At 35.7% G+C, this 18,478-nt stretch overlaps 1 long non-coding RNA gene across 4 annotated transcripts in view; it reads right to left on the bottom strand.

The window, feature by feature from the left end:
• The window catches only part of LOC134360340 (uncharacterized), a 118,839-nt gene that overhangs the window by 96,982 nt on the left and 3,379 nt on the right, over positions 1-18,478 (bottom strand). For all 4 annotated transcript variants that reach the window (XR_010021323.1, XR_010021325.1, XR_010021324.1 and 1 more), the window contains exon 3: positions 17,797-17,844. This is a non-coding gene — a long non-coding RNA (uncharacterized LOC134360340). The remainder of the gene's footprint in view (positions 1-17,796; positions 17,845-18,478) is intronic.

The raw sequence follows: 18,478 nt of genomic DNA, 5'->3' as shown, positions 1-18,478 counted from the left end.
GACACACAAAATACAAAAAAAAAAAAAAAAAAAAAAAACCAACCCCCAAAACTAACTAAAATTTAGTCAACCATTATAAGTTCCCCATGGAAAAGAAATTGGTTGCCAAAACCAAGTCATAATTATATATAGTTTATTTAAATAAAACTTTTTTTCAAAAGAAAATTTTAGGAAATTTAATTTAAAGATCTAATTGGCTTTTATTAGCAAGTTATGAATCAGGCAGCATCCTGTCTAAACATAGAAGGAGCTTCCTTGGGCAGGGTAGAAGAGTTAGTTTTTGTAAGGTAGCTTGATCAGAAACAAGGAAACAGAATAATACAAAAAAGCGAATTAATTAATGTCAGGTTACTTTCCTTGTAAAAGTTAAAGCAGAGGGAACTTTCTCCTCATGCCAGCTCAGGCTGACTGGATCCCTTTTGATTGGTTGCTGTGAATTTCTGTTTTTGGGAAAAACTGGCCTGTTTGGGGATTTTCCTGCTTTCATAAAGTTTCTGTTTGATTATGTGGTTCTTAGCAGGAGTGAATCCATTTTGTTTTGGTCTGTTGGGGCCTGGTGCAGGAGCTTAGTTCAAAACACTGGCACCCTATAATTTTATTTAACAAAACTGTCACTAATTTTGTGCCTTTAAGTGATTTTCTGGTTTATGTTTAATGATTTCTTGTATAGTAGAAAGAGTTGCTTATCTAGTAGAAAAATCACAATAAATCACTTAATGGTGCATTCTGTTCATTTCATTTTTAAACTTCAATTTTACTGTATATATGCTATAGAGTTATTTTCAAATTTCCTACTTTAAACTTTATCAGATTCTATTTACACTGAAATTTAGGTCAGTCTCACTAAGCATCTGGTATCCAGCCTATTTACTGCATCCATTGGTGAGGTATTTTTGAATCTTTTTATCTGCACCTCTTAACTACCAAGTAGAACAGAAAATGGAGATGAGAGGAAGACATGGATTTACATAATGAAACACAAGCTATATCTAAAACATTGGGGAAATATGAGGGACTATACTAAGTTATTATAGGAAACAGAAAGCTGCTACATGCAATTCTTTAAATATCATTTATTTATTCATTCAAGATATAAATATTATTCTATGTCAGGCCCTGTGTTTGTTACTGATGATAAAAAGAATGACAGACAGCCTCAGTGCTTTCATGAAGAAGGCAGATTTTAATCAAATCAACACACGAATTGTAATGAAATATGACAAGTGCTATAAACACTATAAAAGAAAGATACTTAGTGTATAACAGGGAGAACTAACCTAGTATGTATCCCTAAGAAAATGATAATTGGTCTGAAGTCTGAATAATTCCTTGTCTGGGGAATGAGGGAAGCAAATGGGAGGAAGGGGCAGCATAGACTCAAGATGAGAAAGAACTTGGTATGGTCCAAGAAATGAAAGGTAATCTATGATGTGCACTGAGAATGCAGGAGATAGCAAGAGGTAAGGAAAATAGATCACATAAGGCTCTATAGGTAGATTGACCACATATCCCAGTTTCTTAGGGTAGTCCAGTTTTAAGATAAGTAATAATTAATAATTATTAATAGTTAATGTCACCCTTTTCACTCTCAGCAGTGCTCCAGGTTGGTGATATATTATTACTCTAATGCTATACATAAGTAGAGTAGAATCAATGGTATCCATGTGAATTGCACTTGGCTGCTAGTATCACGTCAGAAATAAATGAGCTGTAAAAAAATAAAGGCTTAATATTCTCTCAAGAAAAAACAAAAGTAGTAAGTCCTGGCCTTACCTAACAACTCCATAGGTACCATCTATCTTTGTGTCTCAACATTCCTAGCGTAGGGGAGCTATGGGTCAAACGTGTCCCCCAAAAGTTCATGTGTTGAAAATAAATACAAGGGGTAAGAAAGTAATATCTTTTCCTCACCCATTACATTTTGTTTTTTAAAGAAGATAAACAAAGACAAACCATTAACAAGGCTGATATATAGAAAAAAGATAGAAAATAGAAGAGAGAAGACCCAAATAAGAAGATCAGAAATGAAAAAGAGATATTACACCCAATACCATACACAGAAATACAAAGAGTCATTAGAGACTATTATAAACAATAGGCCAACACATTTGCAAACCTGGAAGAAATGGATAAATTTCTCATCAAACTACCAAGACTGAACCAAGAAGAAACAGAAAACCGGAACAGATCAAAACAAGTAATGAGATTAAAGCAATAATCAGCACTCTCCTAATGAAGAAAATCCCAGGATCAGATGGCTTTATTACTGAAGTCTACCAAACCTTTAAGGAGGAATTAATACCAATTCTCTTCAAATTATTCCAAAAAATTGAAACAGAGGCCATTCTCCAAAACTCATTCTATGAGGCCAGCATCCCCCTGATACCAAAGCCAGACAAAGATACAAGAAAAGAAAACTACAGGACAATATCTTTGATGAACATAGATGCAAAAATCCTCAATAAAATATTAGCAAACAGGATACAGTGATACATCAAAAATATTATATACCACGATCAAGTGGGATTCATCCCAGGGATGCAAGGATGGTTCAACATATGCATGTCAATAAATGTGATACACCACATTAACAAAATCAAGGACAAAAACCATATGATTACCTCAATGGACACAGAAAAACCATTTGACAAAATTCAACATCCTTCCATGATAAAGACTCTCAGCCAAATAGGTATAAGGAAATTATCTCAATGTGATACAAGCCATATATGACAAACCTACTGCAAATATCATCCTGAATGGGGAAACACTTTCCCTTAAGAACAGGAACAAGACAAGAATGCCCACTCTCACCATTCATATTTAACATAGTATTGGAAGTACTAGCCAGAACAATCAGGCCAGAGAAAGAAATAAGGGGCATCTGGATTGGAAAAGACAAATACAAACTGTCTCTGTTTGCAGATGACATTATCCTATATATAGAAAATCCTAAAGTTTCTACCAAAAAATTCTTAGAGTTGACAAACGATTTCAGTAAAATTGCAGGATACAAAATCAACATGCAAAAATCTGTAGTGTTTTTATACTAAAATAATGAACTTCCATAAAAGAAATCAAGAAAGCAAGCTCATTTACAAAGTCACAAAAAAATATAATGCGTAGGAATCAATTTAACCAAGGAGGTAAAAGATCTCTACAATTAGAACTACAAATCTTTGCAAAAAGAAATTAAACAAGATATAAAGATGGTGGAAAGACATTCCATGCTCTTGGATTGGAAGAATAAACATTGTGAAAATGTACATACTACCCAAATTTATCTACAGATTCAATGCAATCCTAATCAAAATACCAATGATATTCTTCACAGAAATAGAAAAAACAGTCCTAACATTCATGTGGAACAACAAAAGACCCTGTATAGCCAAAGCAATCCTGAACAACAACAACAAAAAGACAATTAAGCCAGAGGCATAACACTACCTGCCTTCAAATTATGACATAAAACTGTAGTAACCAAAACTGCAAGGTACTGGCATAAAACAGACACTCAGACCAATGAAACAGAATAGAGAATCCAGAAATCAACCCATATACTTACAGTCAACTGATCTTTGACAAAGGCAAAAAGAATATACATTGGGGAAAAGAATGCCTCTTCAATAAATGGTGCTGGGAAAACTAGACATCCATATGTAGAAGAATCAAACTCTTCTCCATATTCCAAAATCAACTCAAAAAGGATTAAAGACTTAAATATAAGACTTGAAACTATAAAACTCCTAAAAGAAAACATAAGGGAAATATGTTAGGAAGTAGGAATGGGCAAAGACTTTATGAATAAGACCCCCAAAAGCACAGGCAACAAAAGGAAGAACAAACATATGGGATTATATCAAACTAAAAAGCTTCTGCAAAAGAAACAACAAAGTGAAAAGACTACGTACAGAATGGGAGAAAATATTTGCAAAGTAAGCATCCAACAAGGCATTAATGTCCATAATACCCAAGGAACTCAAACAACTTGCCAGTAAAAAAAAGAAGTAATCTGACTAAAAAATGGGCAAAGGAGCCAAAAGGCAATTCTCAAAGGAGGATACACAAATGGCCAACAGGTTCATGAATGAATACTCAACATCACTAAGCATCAGGGAAATGCAAATCAAAACCACATGGAGATATTATCTCATGACAGTTAGGCTAGCCAGTATCAAAAAGACAAAGAATAACAAATGCTTGCAAGGATGCAGAAAAAGGGGAACCCTCCTACACTGTTGGTGGGACTGTAAATTAGTGTAGCTATTATGGAAAACAGTATGGAGATTCTTCAAACAATTACAGATAGAACTGCTATGTGATCCAGAAATCCCAAAGGAATGGAAATCATCATGTCAAAGGCAAACCTGCACTCCCATGTTTATTGTAGCTCTGTTTACAATAGCTAGGACTTGGACCTAAATGTCCATCGACGGATGGCTAGATAAAGAAAATGTGGTATATATACATGATGGAACACTACTCCACCATAAAAAGAATGAAATTTTGCCATTTGCAGCAACATGGATGAACTTAAAGAAAATCATGTTAAGTCAAATAAGCTAGGCACAGAAAGAGAAATTCCACACGTCTTCATTCATAAGTGGTAGCTAAAGAAATAAACAAATGTAAAAGAAAGAATGAAAGATATAACAATCACAATAATTCATTGAACTTTCAAAAGGAGAGAATGGAACTGAGGACATCAGAGGTGGGAAAGGGGGAGAGGGGGAGGGATTAGCTAGAAATTGGTAAAGGGCCACAAAAAATGATTCCATTGTTTAATACTGAATATACAAATTATCCTGATTTGAGCATTACATATTGCACATAGGTGTTGATATTCAATGCTGTACCCCACAGATATGTATAACTACTTATGTTTTAATTAAAAAAAAGGAAATATCAAGTGGGCTGTTAAATATATAGTCCTAAAATAAATTGGGCAATATCAGTGTATTAGTCCGTTTGTGTTGCTATAACAGAAATACCTGACACTGGGTAATTTATAAAGAACAGAAGTTTATTTGGCTTATGGTTCTGGGACAGCTGCATCTGGTGCAGGCCTCGGGCTGCTTTTACTCATGGCAGAAGGTGGCGGGCAGCTGGTGGGTACAAGCAGATCACGTGGCGAGAGCAAACAAGAGAGAGATTACTGAGCTATGTCCATTGGAAAGAGGAGAGGTGCAAGAGTCTTTTAAACAACCAGCTCTCATGGGAACTAACAGAGTGAGAACTCACTCATTAATCTCCCCCCCTCCCAGGGAAAGCATTAATTCATTCATGAGGGATCCGCCCCCATGACGCAAACTGCGACACTGAAGATCAGATTTCCATAAGTTCTGGGAGGACAGTACATCCAAACTCCATCAATCAGCATATAGAAGATAACTAAGCTTGTAGACATAAGATTACTGAAGAAAAGCATATAAAGTAAGATGGAAAGATGGCTGAGGACCAAGTCATAAGAAACTCTAACATCTAACAGCCTGTAGAAGAGGATAATATTTTAAGATGAAATATACCTGTGGAACAAAGTAGAAGAGAAAAGGGGAGAGTGTAGTGTCATGAAAGCCAGTGGAAGAGTTTCAAGAAGAAAACGATTTCAAGTGCCACATACTAGTGAGATATGAAGTAAAAGATAACTGAGTTATGTCCATTGGATTTAGAAAATGCAGGATATGAAGAGTTACTTCACTAAAGGGAAACCTGGATAAGTCAGAACACTATGAATTAAGGAACAATTGGAGATAAAGTGATGGAGTTAGTGGAGATAGGTTGTACAAATAAAACTACCTTAAAACATTGCATTGCAAAAAGATTATGAAGAATGAAGAGAAGTGGGTAGGATCTAATGAGTGTTTTCCTTTACTTGGGACTTTTGATTATTTTTTTCTTAAATGATAGAGGTTTTCTAAATGAGGCAAGTTTAGACACTGCTGAGAAGGATTCTATAAACATATGGTTCATTAAAGCAGCAAAACTGATGAGACAAACAAGAAATTGTTTTGTATATTTTTTATTTCTTCCTTAATATACACCATTTTAGATCTACTCTTCTTGTCAGTGACATTTCAGGAAGAACCCACAACTTTACCATCAATCTTAAGAATTAAAAGTCTGGTTCTATTTTACATTAAACATCCATCTCATTGAAGTTAGTTTCTTTTCTTCCAATTTAGGCCTGTTTTTTTCCCTGGAGATCTGTTCTGGTAAAGAAGGTCTTATATTGCTTTACTTTCTCCTCTCTCTGCTGTTTATTGCTGGCACAGAGGAGGGATTGCAGGAGAAAGGAGGCAACAGTCTTGCTTTTCGTGCTATTTAATTTGGTCCTGAGTGAACTTTCTAGTTTCCTGCTATGGATAAAGGCACATACTGACTTCTTGTTACTTTTCTTCAGCTCTCCTCTCCTGAAGCTACATTCTGGAGTTTCTTGAAGGCCCCTGCCCTTCAAGAAAACCCAAGTCTGGGTACTGTCTCTGGCATTTAATTGACTTCTAAGGAAATTATGCATCTTTGCTTTACCAGATGGTAGCTGTGCAACTTCTGAAATTAATACGAGTTTCTTAGCCAGTTCCCTTCTTCAGACTCCTGAAGACAAGAAGTAGGCGTGCATTTCTATTTTTCTGTGATCACACATATTTACAAGTATTTGAGAACCCTTGTCAAATCCTCCCAAGGATACTCACAAAAACTCTCACAGTGTTTGACTGAAAGTTCAGGGAAGAGAAAATAAGCATCCTCTACTTTTACAAATTCCCTTTAAGAGCCTTCCTTTTAACTTTCTAGTCTTCTTTTATCTTGGCTGTTGGGGCTGTGGTCACTGTCATTTTTGCCATTTTATAGTAGGTCCTTCATGGCTTTATCCAGTCTTTTTGCCAGAATTCTGAGACTATTGGAAAGGCCCATTACATCATGTTATAAAAACAGTCAGGAAAAAAGATTGACCAGACAGGGAGAGAAGGCACAACAGATACTTTTGGGCTGCCAAGAGAGCACAAAATGATGTGACTCACTTCAGAGAGCCAGAGATATTCTGTTCATTCTGTGAAGAATTAGAAACAGGTGTCTTTTTTTTTTTTAATGTAGATAGTATTCTGTTGGTATTGTGAGGCTTAAAAACATACAATCTGTGAAGCAATAGATTCAAATCTGTTCTTTAAAATGAAAATGAGAGAAGGAGGTAGGAAGAGAAAAAGAATAGTAGAAGGTTATGGGAATAATTTAAAGGAAGTGGAGAGTGGTGGTCCCTAATAAAGAAAAAGCAGCTGGAAATGAAAGGAGAAGATGGGTTCAGGAGAGATTATGAAGGTACAAATGGTAAAATATAGTGACTAGATGGATATAAAGAAAGAAAATGTTCCATTAAAGCCAGTGGTAGTGATGTTGGAGGAAGGGTCTAGGGGCCTGATAGCAGGCCTTAACTCACCCTGCCCTCTTACCAGTTCTTGACTCTGCCACAGGAGAGAATTCAAGGGCAGAGTCACCATGATAGTGAGGACAGGGTTAATACAATGAATAAGAGATACAGGTTATCTGTGCAGCATAGCTCCAGAAACTGAGCAGGGCCCACACCAAGTTTAATACAAAAATAAGAAATACACACTTGAAGTTCAGTACAGAGCACAGGCTGGCTCAAGAGAGTGAGCAGCCATCTGCTAAAAGTAAGCTTAACACGAAAGTATAGCACACACACCATAGCCAGTGAAGTGCAAGTTGGCCCTGGGAAAGTGAGCAACAACCTGCTGAAAGTAAGTTTGATATAAAAAGAAAAATACACACTCCACAGGCAGAGTGTGCATTGGTTCTAGGAGACTGAGCAACAACCCCACCTTCTGCTGGGATTCAGCTTCTATAGTTTTGCTATATAATGAATATTCAGTTAAGGGGTGGTCCCCTGTTATGTTACATAGTCTTGCACATGCTCAGTTAGTCTCATTTTTGAGCATGTTTATTGGTCAAATTCTATCACATGCATCAGACATGTTCAGAAATAGCCTGTGCTCTTTAGCACCCCTAGTGGAAGGTTGCTCAAAGGATAAACTCCTTCCTACTGAGTATGCCCAGCTATCAGGGTTACATAACTCTTCTCTACTGAACATGCCCAGCCACTGGTTTTGCATAAGCCAGTCCCTTAAGGTCTCAATTTCCCCATGTTGGTGCCGAAAATAGTTCTAACTAGCAACAGTAACTTTCCTCCATGGAAGAGCCTAGAAGAGGGGCCTGAAACCTTGGGGAATGGCTTGAAACCCAGAAGTGTGTCCTGTAACCTGAGCCTAGTGAAACTGAGCACCTCCTATCTCAGTAGGTATGAGAAACTTCAGGATTAGCATTGTGAATCCTAAGTGTAATGAATTACACTTGATTTTGTCACCCATGTCCTATGAATTTGCGTGTAATTATTACCACTCAGAGTTGCAGAATCTTCACTTTAAAATTTATATTATAATAATACTTTTATAGCCACTTTGAGGATCTAATACAGTCACAAAAAGTGCTAACTCCTTTCTTATCTAATTTTTCTTCATGTCAAAGGCAATTTTTACTTCTGTCTTTTAGGGTTCTGTTTTTTTAAAAAAATAACAAATAGATAAAGAGTATGTAGTATGTGCCAGGCATGATTCTACCTGCTTTACAAATATTGGCTCTTTTAATTTTTACAATGGTCTGGTTAAGCAATTGTTGTTATTATCACCCACATTTTACAGATGAAGAAATTGGGGCCCTAAAAGAGGCCCAATATCATGTATAGCTATTAGTGATTGTAAAGCTACATGACTACACCAGTTGTCAAGTAAGGCAAATCATAACTAAAGCCAAAATGATTCATTATTTTACTTATACTAAGTTTCTATTTGTATTGTCAGGGCTAGGGCTCAGACCTTTCAAACCCATTGTACAGACTGGGTCACCAGACACCTCACATGCCAGGCTTGGTCACCAGACCCCTCACATGCAGGTCCATGCTAGGTAATTGAGAAAGGTCCTGGGAGCCATTGGCAGACGACACGAGCTCAGTGCTCAGCAGCAGCAGCAGCTTACAGGTACAGTGGTGGCCTCACGGAGGGTCCTGGGGGCCCTGGCAGCAACAGCCTGCAGCAACAGCTTCCAGCAGCAGCAGTGGCCTCCCCATGGCCCCCTTGGGAGCATCCTAGGCGTGGGGTGGGGCACTGTGGATCAGAGGTTTATACTTAAGTCATAACCCAGGACACCTGGGTGCACATACACCCATTAGACAATAAACAAGGAACACCTGGGCGCATGTGCATATTTACATCAAATGCTAGGCAAGATTCTGGACATCTGAAGGGCCCTGACCATTTTCCTATATTTTTCCAATAGTAATTAACTAATAATCTAAAACTAATAAAATCTAAATCTAATAATTATTAGTGATAGCTATGTAGTGATTAACAACATAGGCTACTCATCTCCCAGTTCTGCTACTGGAATTTGAGTAGCCTATGTTGTTAATCGCTGCATTCTGCTACCTTTCTGTCCTGTAAGAAACCATCCTTGATTCCTTCACCTGAAAGAATTTGCTCTGTCCACCCTGGCCTGAATTGCTATATTGCTTAATCTGACCTCTTGTGTGGGCTATTTCTTTCCATCTTGAGTTATATTTATTTATACAAATGTTCTAAGTAGATCACCTACTAGTTGGTAACATTCTCTGAGGCAAGGGCAACTTATTCATCTTTGTACCTACAACATAAAAAAGCATAGTTCTATATCATATTTGGCAATAGCACAGATTCCGGAATCAGACAGACTTGAGTAGACTGGATGTTACTGATTTGCTCTGTGATGAGCACAGAGCTTCAGATTTAGGTGCCAAATTCTCCTTACCTTCAAACTGGAGTTAAAAATCTTTCTTATGTTTGCTATGAAGATTAAAAGGGATAATCTACTAGCGTATTTCAAAATGTTTGTGGAAAGATAAAAATAAAATAGAATACAAATCTTTTCATGAACTTTTTAAAGTACCTTCATATCAAAATTTTAAAGTTGATTCTGATACATAGTAAATACTCACGAAATATTTATTGTGTCCATGTTTTTTGCTGCACATAATAATAAACTCTCAATAAATATTTGTTAAATTGCAGATTCCATTTTTGAGATTACATATGGATCTGGCTGGTAAAAAGAATAGAAGAGGCCATACCTAGTTGAAGTCACAGGAGCAGTGTCTTAAAATGTAATTGCAACCAAGTGTTTCTACTTTCATGCATATTGACTAGTTTGTCATCCATTTCAAGTTTTAACTTGTAAAAAATAGCTGTCAATTATTAACCACTATTTTATTGTTGTGCACATAAAAATATTATGAGATAATACTGAAATAACATTAGATAGTAAAGATACAGGGGAAGCTTTATTTAAAAATTCACCCAGAATATTGCAATATTTCCATCTGTAAAATCAATAAGAAATTAAAACCCCTAATTAAGGCTAATCATATTTGTAATTTATAAGATTAAAATAAGAATATTATGAATAACCACTTTAATTAAATCAATTGGGATTGAGAACTAATGGATTTGTGAGTTGTTTATTGTTCTAAATAGTAAACAAAACAAAATTTAAAAAAAAAACAAGATTTATCCCTAAGAAATAGGCAGCAGATACTTTCATTTAACCCTGAATTATAGACTTTATAGATTGCCCTTCTTGAATTCTCATGACGAAATTTTTAATGAAGGAAGTTATGACTCAGTAAGGTAAATAGTGTTGCATATTTGAGTCTCTTCTCAGACTATGGAAAGGTATAAGGACATATGACTCCTCTAATCTCCAAATCAGCCTCTCCGATTACAACATTTATTTCGGGCTGGATTGGAAAATGTTATATGAACTACAAAGTGTTGCTATAGTGGAAAAGCGAATATTATGTGTCTTTATTTCTTTCTTGAAGATGTTTCCCAGAAGAATAGCCATTATATTACAATGAGGGGGGAACAGAACCATTGCTATAAATAAATCTGCATGTCATTTTAAATGCCACACCAGCTTCTTACACATGGTTCATCCTTGGCTTTCACTTGTAATACTTCACTTTCATTGGAAGAGTTTAACAGGGAGAAAGATAATACTGAGGCCCTTATGAAGAATAAAATGCTAAAGGAGGAATAAGATTGGAGGTAAGGAAATCATTTAGAAGAGTATTTTAATCATCCAGGTGAAGCTTGATGAGGATTGAATTAGGACTAGTTTCTATTATCTAAAAATAAACTTTTTTAACCCCTCGTAATTTTTTAGTGCAAATTCTAGTAGTAATGGTGTTTCCCGTTAAATGGACTTATAATTTAACGAAGCACTAAGCCATTTAAATCTAAAACTTAAAGGGAGAAAGTAGGTGATAGAGTTACTAGAGTTGAAACATAAATCCATATGATTTCATGAGTTCTGGAGCCTCTCTGTGATTGTTTAGTTCAAGTAGGGAATCTTTGAGAACCTTAAAGCAATGAACTCTGAGAAAGAAGGAGCCAGTTTGACTGATTGGAAAAGGCAGAAGGTAAAGCCCCAGAGCTAGGCAATGTGGAAACTGGGTTAACACATCACGTCATGTAGCAGTGGAAACTCCTCAGGTAAATATAAGATGTTCTGGAACATGCCACAGAGCCATTTCTTAAGGGCTGCTTTGATGTCACTAAATTGGAGTCACCCTAAAGTACCAGACATGATTGTTAAGGGTGATAAAAAGAAACAAAGTTGCAGAGTAAAAAAATACAGTTACAAAGTACAAACCAAAAACCAAACCCTAAATAAGTGGTTGCCAAGGGGTGGTGGTGGACTTCGTGGATCCACTTCTTGATTGTGGTGATACAGAGATGTACACATTTGCCGAAATTCATAAGACTATATATCTACAAAGGGTGAATTTCCTGGATGTAAGTTTTACTTCATAAAGCCTGAGTAAAAAATATTAAAAATAAAAAAGGTGAACATGTTAATAGAAGGAGAAAAACATATATGTGTGAATGATTTAATCCACATACACATAATTAAATTACTGCATTTGAATTAAGAGATGACTAGAGTTTAGAACAAGGAAGGGGCCTGAAAACTGCATATTTAAAGTGATTTTTTTCAACTGTTTGTTTAATGTTACTGTGTATTCTTTATGTGCAGGAATTTCACATGGTTCTGTATCTTGAATATGGATCCTAGAGGCAAAGATAAGGAGATACGGTGCCTGGTTTGCATTTCTTTACTAGTTTAAACCGGTATGCCACAGGTTGGTTTCTCCAGAAGCAAACAATGATACTACATTTAGTAGGCAAGGTGGTTGTTAGATAAGGGGAAGGAGAAGTAAGCGATATTGGGCAGAGAAAGAAATCTGTGATAAGAAATCTATGATAAGAGGAAGAAAACTGTGATAAATACCCATCAAAGCTTGGCAAGCTCAGTATGGAGGTTTGGTGAGAACTGAGATGGTCCACATAAGAAGCTATTCCTTAACCAGTTGTGACAGTAAATAGAAACATCAACCCCAGACTGTCTAAAGTGGCCAGTGTTGGGGTAAAACGGCCAGGTCTTTATGCCTCTGCCTTGCTCAATACCAGATGTAGGTGAAGCAATGTGCTGCAGCTGAGGCAAACTCTGATGGAGTCAACACTGGGGGTGGTCTGCTGATGGCATTACCCCAGCAAGCCATTCATTGAAGGGCATCCAGGTGATGCATCTTTATATTTATCACAGTTCACCCTTTGCACCATTGGCATCTACTTCTCCATGTACGTTCAAGAAGCAGGTGGTGGAGCAGGACTCTGGCGCACATCTCTTCCTGAGGAGAATCTTAGGAATGGGAAATTAGTGGGAGAAAGGAAAGCCCATATCACTGCAGTTGTGCTTGCAGCCACAGTCGGTACTCATTTGTGATCTTGTCCCTCCTCTACCACACATTCTAGCTTTCCCTCATCCTCAGCTACCACCTCTGCTGACCTCAGTGGCTTACCTGGTGGTGTGAACCAGATGCCTGAACCCCTGGTCACCAAGCACTGCTCAGCCTAGAAATCAAACTAACTCACCTTCTCCAGCCAAGACAGTAAATCAAAAACAATTTCACATGGTATTGAGTAGGGGGGACAGCTAAGGAGATTAGAGCCACCCTTAAAGTCACTCCTATTATAATATTTTTTTACCTCAAAGACCAAGGGTCCAGTGTGGGAGTTGCTCCAACTGTCCATTTGTGATGGACTGCATGTTTGTGTTTTCTTAAAATTCATACAGTAACTGGAGCATAAAAGAAGAGAGGAAAAGCTCTTTCAATTAAAAAGAGGGATAATCTTTAAAGATTCCGTATCTAGAGTGGAAAAAGATAAAATTCTCTCTAGAATAGTTATAACGAGGAATTTCATTCTCAAAGAATAATTTGATCGAATAGCAGAGTAAGAGACTTATCTTTTTTATGTACCACCCTACGACTGGGTCTCTACCTCCTATATGATAAACGATTCTTCTTATAGTTAATCAGAGATACATATCTAATCTTAACTGAACAAGGAATTTATTTAAAGATGCCAGTGAAATCATTAATTTTTCTATAGAAAACTAATTTTGGATTTTGGAATTGTCCAATTTATTCTTTAGAAAAACAATGAACGAGAGAAGCTTTTATTATCTTATTTCTAAAGGCCTATTTATTTCCTAAATAGGTATATGTGTTATATGTAATAATATCACCTTTTATTTTTATTAAACTTTGTAATTTACAAAGCAATTCCATTTACATTATCTAGTTGACTCTTTTTAATAACCAAATTAGTTTGTATTACTTGTGAAGAAAATAAGGTTTACATATTTTTTGTGTAAGAGTGAATCAGTCAAGTGTACAACTAGGCCTATTTCCAGTTATTCAGATGCCTAACAAAATACTCATTTTAGATATCATATTACCTTTTAAATAAGAAATCACTTGGTTTTTACTTTATGTATTAAAAATAAATGTTGGTATGATAACACATGTCCACAGGAATATTTGCATTTAAATATTTATAAAAGCCAATAATTAAAAGAATCCAAACAGCTATCAACATGTGAATTGATAATTTGTGGTGTTTCCATATAAAAGAAAACTAACAATAAAGGGTCCATACTTTTGATGCATTCATACAACTTCATGGATGAATTGAAAAAAAAGAAGCCAAATATGAAGAATGCATATAATATCACTTCATTTATATAACATTCTAAACTAGGAAAAACCAACTAATCTATGATGATAAAAACCAGATTAGTGATTTTCTGGAGTGTAGAAAGGATTAAAGAAAAATGCAGGAGGGAACTTTCCAGAACAATGAAAATTCTCTGTATCTTAGTGATGTTTAAATGGGTGTATAAATTTTTCAAAATTCATCAAACTACTAACTTAAAATGCATACATTTTAATATGTGCAAGATGTACCTCAGTAAGGTTTATTTAAAGTAAAATAAAGTTAGTGTACAGACCAAAAAGTCCACAATTTTTCTTTGGATATTTGGCATCAGGAACAAAGCTCATTCTCCTTCTTGAAGGCTACTTAGGAAGAATTTCATTTGTATTTTTGAAACATGTTTCTGAGTCTCTGGACAACCCTTCAATTTAATAACTAGGATGGTGTATTCCAGTTTAGATTGAAAATACTTACAAAGAATATCAGAAACCCAATATCCCAACAGTTATACTCTGGATGTGTATGCATACACAAACATAATTATTTGATGAGTGTCCATCATAGCATTGGCATCATAATCAGTCTGAAAGTTAAAGATAAAGTGTATAGTTTACTTGCAGGAACCACTACTTGTATCTAAAAAGTTTATTATAGTTCCTGTGATATAAATATAGTTGCTTAAAAAATATGTCAAATCAATAAATGAAAGTCAATGGAGATAAAAATTCCAAAGTCATCACTGAATTCCATGACTCTGGACCTGCATAAACAAATGAAGTTCTGGTAGACCAAGGAAAAACAAACAAAATTAATATACTTCAAGTGACCACCTATATTGCCAGGCTTCAGCCCAAACCACACATCTAAAGAGCAGAGGCACAAACCAATGAATCTGAAACATACAAGTAGACTTCAAAAAATTAATGGAAAAATAAAATTAAAAAATAAAAATGAAAAACATAAACTTTATTTCTCAACATGAGCTTTATCAAGTTCAAGACACTTTTGTAAGAGATGCCAGCCATTTAGTTCATTCTTAAAGAACTGAGGGTCCTAGGAATTTAATCAGTCAATGCTGTCTTTTTTATGTTATTAACTGAAAACAAATGGGTAACCTTTAAAGAATTTTTAAGATTAGGAAACAAAAATAAATCCAAAGGAGCCAAATCAAGACTGTAAGGTGGATTCCTAATTATTTCCCATCGAAACTCTTGCAAAATTGCACTTGTTTGATGAGAGGAATGAGCAGGGGAGCATTGTTATGGTGAAGAAGGACTTTCTGGTGAAGCTTTTCTCTAGTATTTTTCATTAAAGTTTTGGCTAACGTTTCCAAAACACTCTCATAGTAAGCAGATGTTATTGTTCTTTGGCCTTCCAGAGAGTCAACAGGCAAAATATGTCGAGCATCCCAAAAAACTGTTGCCATGACTTTTGTTCTTGACAAGTCCACTCTTGCTTTTCCTGGACTACTTCTACCTCTTAGTAACCATGGCTTTGATTGGGCTTTGTTTTCAGGATCATCTCGATAAAGCAGTGTTTCATCTCCTGTTATGACTCTTTGAAGAAACACTTCAGGATCTTGATCTCATTTGTTTAAAATTGCAATGGAAAACTCTGCTCTTGCCTGCAGCTAATCAGGGTGCAACAGTTTTGGCACCTATTGAGTGCAAACTTTGATCAACTATAATTTTCCAGTCAGTACTATGTAAGTGGAACTAATTGATATGTTGATGGTGTTGGTTATTGTTTCTGCTGTTAATTGTTGGTCCTCTTCAATTAAGGCACAGACAAGATTAATTTTTCCCTTGCAAATTGATGTGAATGGTTATCTGCTGCAGGCTTCATTTTCAAGATCATCTTGTTCCTTCTTAAAATGAGTTTTCCATTTGTAAGCTGCTGACTTCTTGCAGGTATTATCCCCATAGACTTTTTGTAAAACATCAGTGATTTCACCATTCTTCCACTCAAGCTCCACCATAAATTTGATGTTTATTATTGCTTTCATTTTAGCAGAATCCACATTGCTCTGATAGGGGTTCTTTTCAAAGTGATGTCTTATCCTTCCTAGTACCTCAAACTAGATCCTGTTCACACATATTATAACAAATTAACACAAGTTTACTTTGGTGCAAAAATTTTTGAAATCCAAGCATAGTTTTTTCATAATACACATTTTCCATGAGCTTTTTGAAGAACGCTTGTACATCACATTTGATGTAATATATCTCATATAGTATGTTTCTTAGAAAAAAAATTATAACAAGATCACAATCATCAAATTCCCAAAAAAAATAACTAGCATTAAAAAATTAACCTGCATTATATGGCAAAAAAGAACAAAAGTTCCCAGCAAATGGAAAGCCAAAAAGCAATTGATGAATGGAAAAACAGAACAGCTATGAGACCTTAACTTTAAGCAAAGACATGAGTTTTCAGCAGCTGAAAACTCAGCTTACTGAGAAGTGTGCAGTTGGGAGCATTTTGTGTGAAACTCTCTTGTGACCTACAAGGTACTATGTGAATGCAGAAATGACTAACCCTTCAAGGACAGTTCAGGCACCTGGCAAGTTACACAAAGATTACAAGTTAAGCATGTAAATTTATGTTCAAATTTTGTAAAGCATATTGATTAACATTGCTCTCTAAAATATGAGAAGTAAATATTTGTTTTTAGTTTAATAGAAAAGAATGCTACATAAGTGTTTTTTAAATTTGTTAAGATTATGCATAAATTCTGTGGATCTTTGCACTCTTGAAGTGCTTACACGTGTTATAGAATTTTAAAATCTGAAACTAATCTTTAAAGTCTCCAAGTAAAAACCTATGACTCAGAGAGTTTAAGGGGCCCACCTGAAACCCAATGTACAGGAAAAGGCACTAAAGCCTAGGTTCCTTGGTACTATATTCAGTCATCATTGATTCACTTAAGAAAACTCATTAAGTATTAAATACTCATGAGAGACTATTTACAAGATCCCTGCCTGAAAAGTTTACAGTCTATCATAAGAACTTTAAATTCAGTTTTCTAATCCTATATGCTTTCAGAATAATCAGAATGTTCAGATGAAAGCATCTATAAGACACTTGGAATCCATCAAGCTTTGTTTATGGATAATAATAAATAAAATATAAAATTAGAAAATACCAACAGACAAGAATTTTAATGCGTAACCCCTTTAGAGACTTTTGGAGCCCAAAAAGTCATTTCTTTTGATAAAAGGTCCTTCCGTGCTATAAAGTCATTGAAGGGCATACCATACAGTAATGTCTAGTGCAATTGATTCCTCTTTTTCATGCTATATAAAATTGGACTAGATTTGCATTCCCCAAAATTTTACGAGAAAATTTCCAAGGTAGTCTATATAAATATACTTGATATAAATCTAGAAGCAAAGGAGAGACATCTTTCATACTTTGCACTTTCTATAAAACCAGGTCACAGCAATCATATTCACAGCTGTTAGCCAACTATAATCTCAGTCACAGTATGCTACCACTGGATGGCAGGTGCACATGTGTTTTCACTCAAGTTGAGGGGAATATTGGGACATTTGTTTTTTTTGTCCTTACTTAAAATCAATCTTTGTAGCTTACACACACACACACCCCTACTTTGCACTCCACAGTCTTTCTTTACCTTTTAGTGACTCCATTTGTAGTCCTCCATCAGACATCAAAAATGGTGCTGTGGGAAGGAAAGGGAGGAATAAAGGAGGCACATTAGGTGTTGACTCCCTTTACCCAGAAATTACACATGTTACTTCTAATCATACTGTCTGAGTTAGAACTAGTCACAGGGCCCCAATATAACTGTATGGGAAGTCAGGAAATGTAGAGTCAGAGGGATCACGGATAATGCGAACACTGATAGCCTGTACCACAGATCTATTGCCTAAAGTTACTATTTCTTTCCTCCACTTGGCAAACTTTACCTTTTTGTGTGCAAGAATCTGTGCTGAATGCTAGAAGATTCCAGAGATGAATAAAATGTCATCCCTATCTTCAAACAATCTAACAGATGGGGGAAATACATAAAAAACATTATAATATAGCCATACTATGAAGCAGAAAGAAAATGCCCCCAATAGAGGCATAAACCATGTTTTATGGGAAAGAGCACAGAGAAAGATGGAATTAATCCTTATTGATTAATAAAAACTCCTTGAAATGCTATAGAAGTGATGACATATTTGCAAGGCCTTAAAGAAAAAAAAAGGCTTAGACAAGTTTCATATGGAAAAGAGGGGAGGGAATGAGAAGACAGAATAATTTGAGACTATATGACGTGACTAATGAATGAAGAAACATTAAAGAGCCTG

Source organism: Cynocephalus volans, chromosome 12 (assembly GCF_027409185.1).
Source record: "Cynocephalus volans isolate mCynVol1 chromosome 12, mCynVol1.pri, whole genome shotgun sequence".
NCBI lineage: Eukaryota > Metazoa > Chordata > Mammalia > Dermoptera > Cynocephalidae > Cynocephalus > Cynocephalus volans.
Note: the sequence above shows the minus strand (reverse complement) of the source record. Positions and strands in the feature narration are given on the sequence as shown.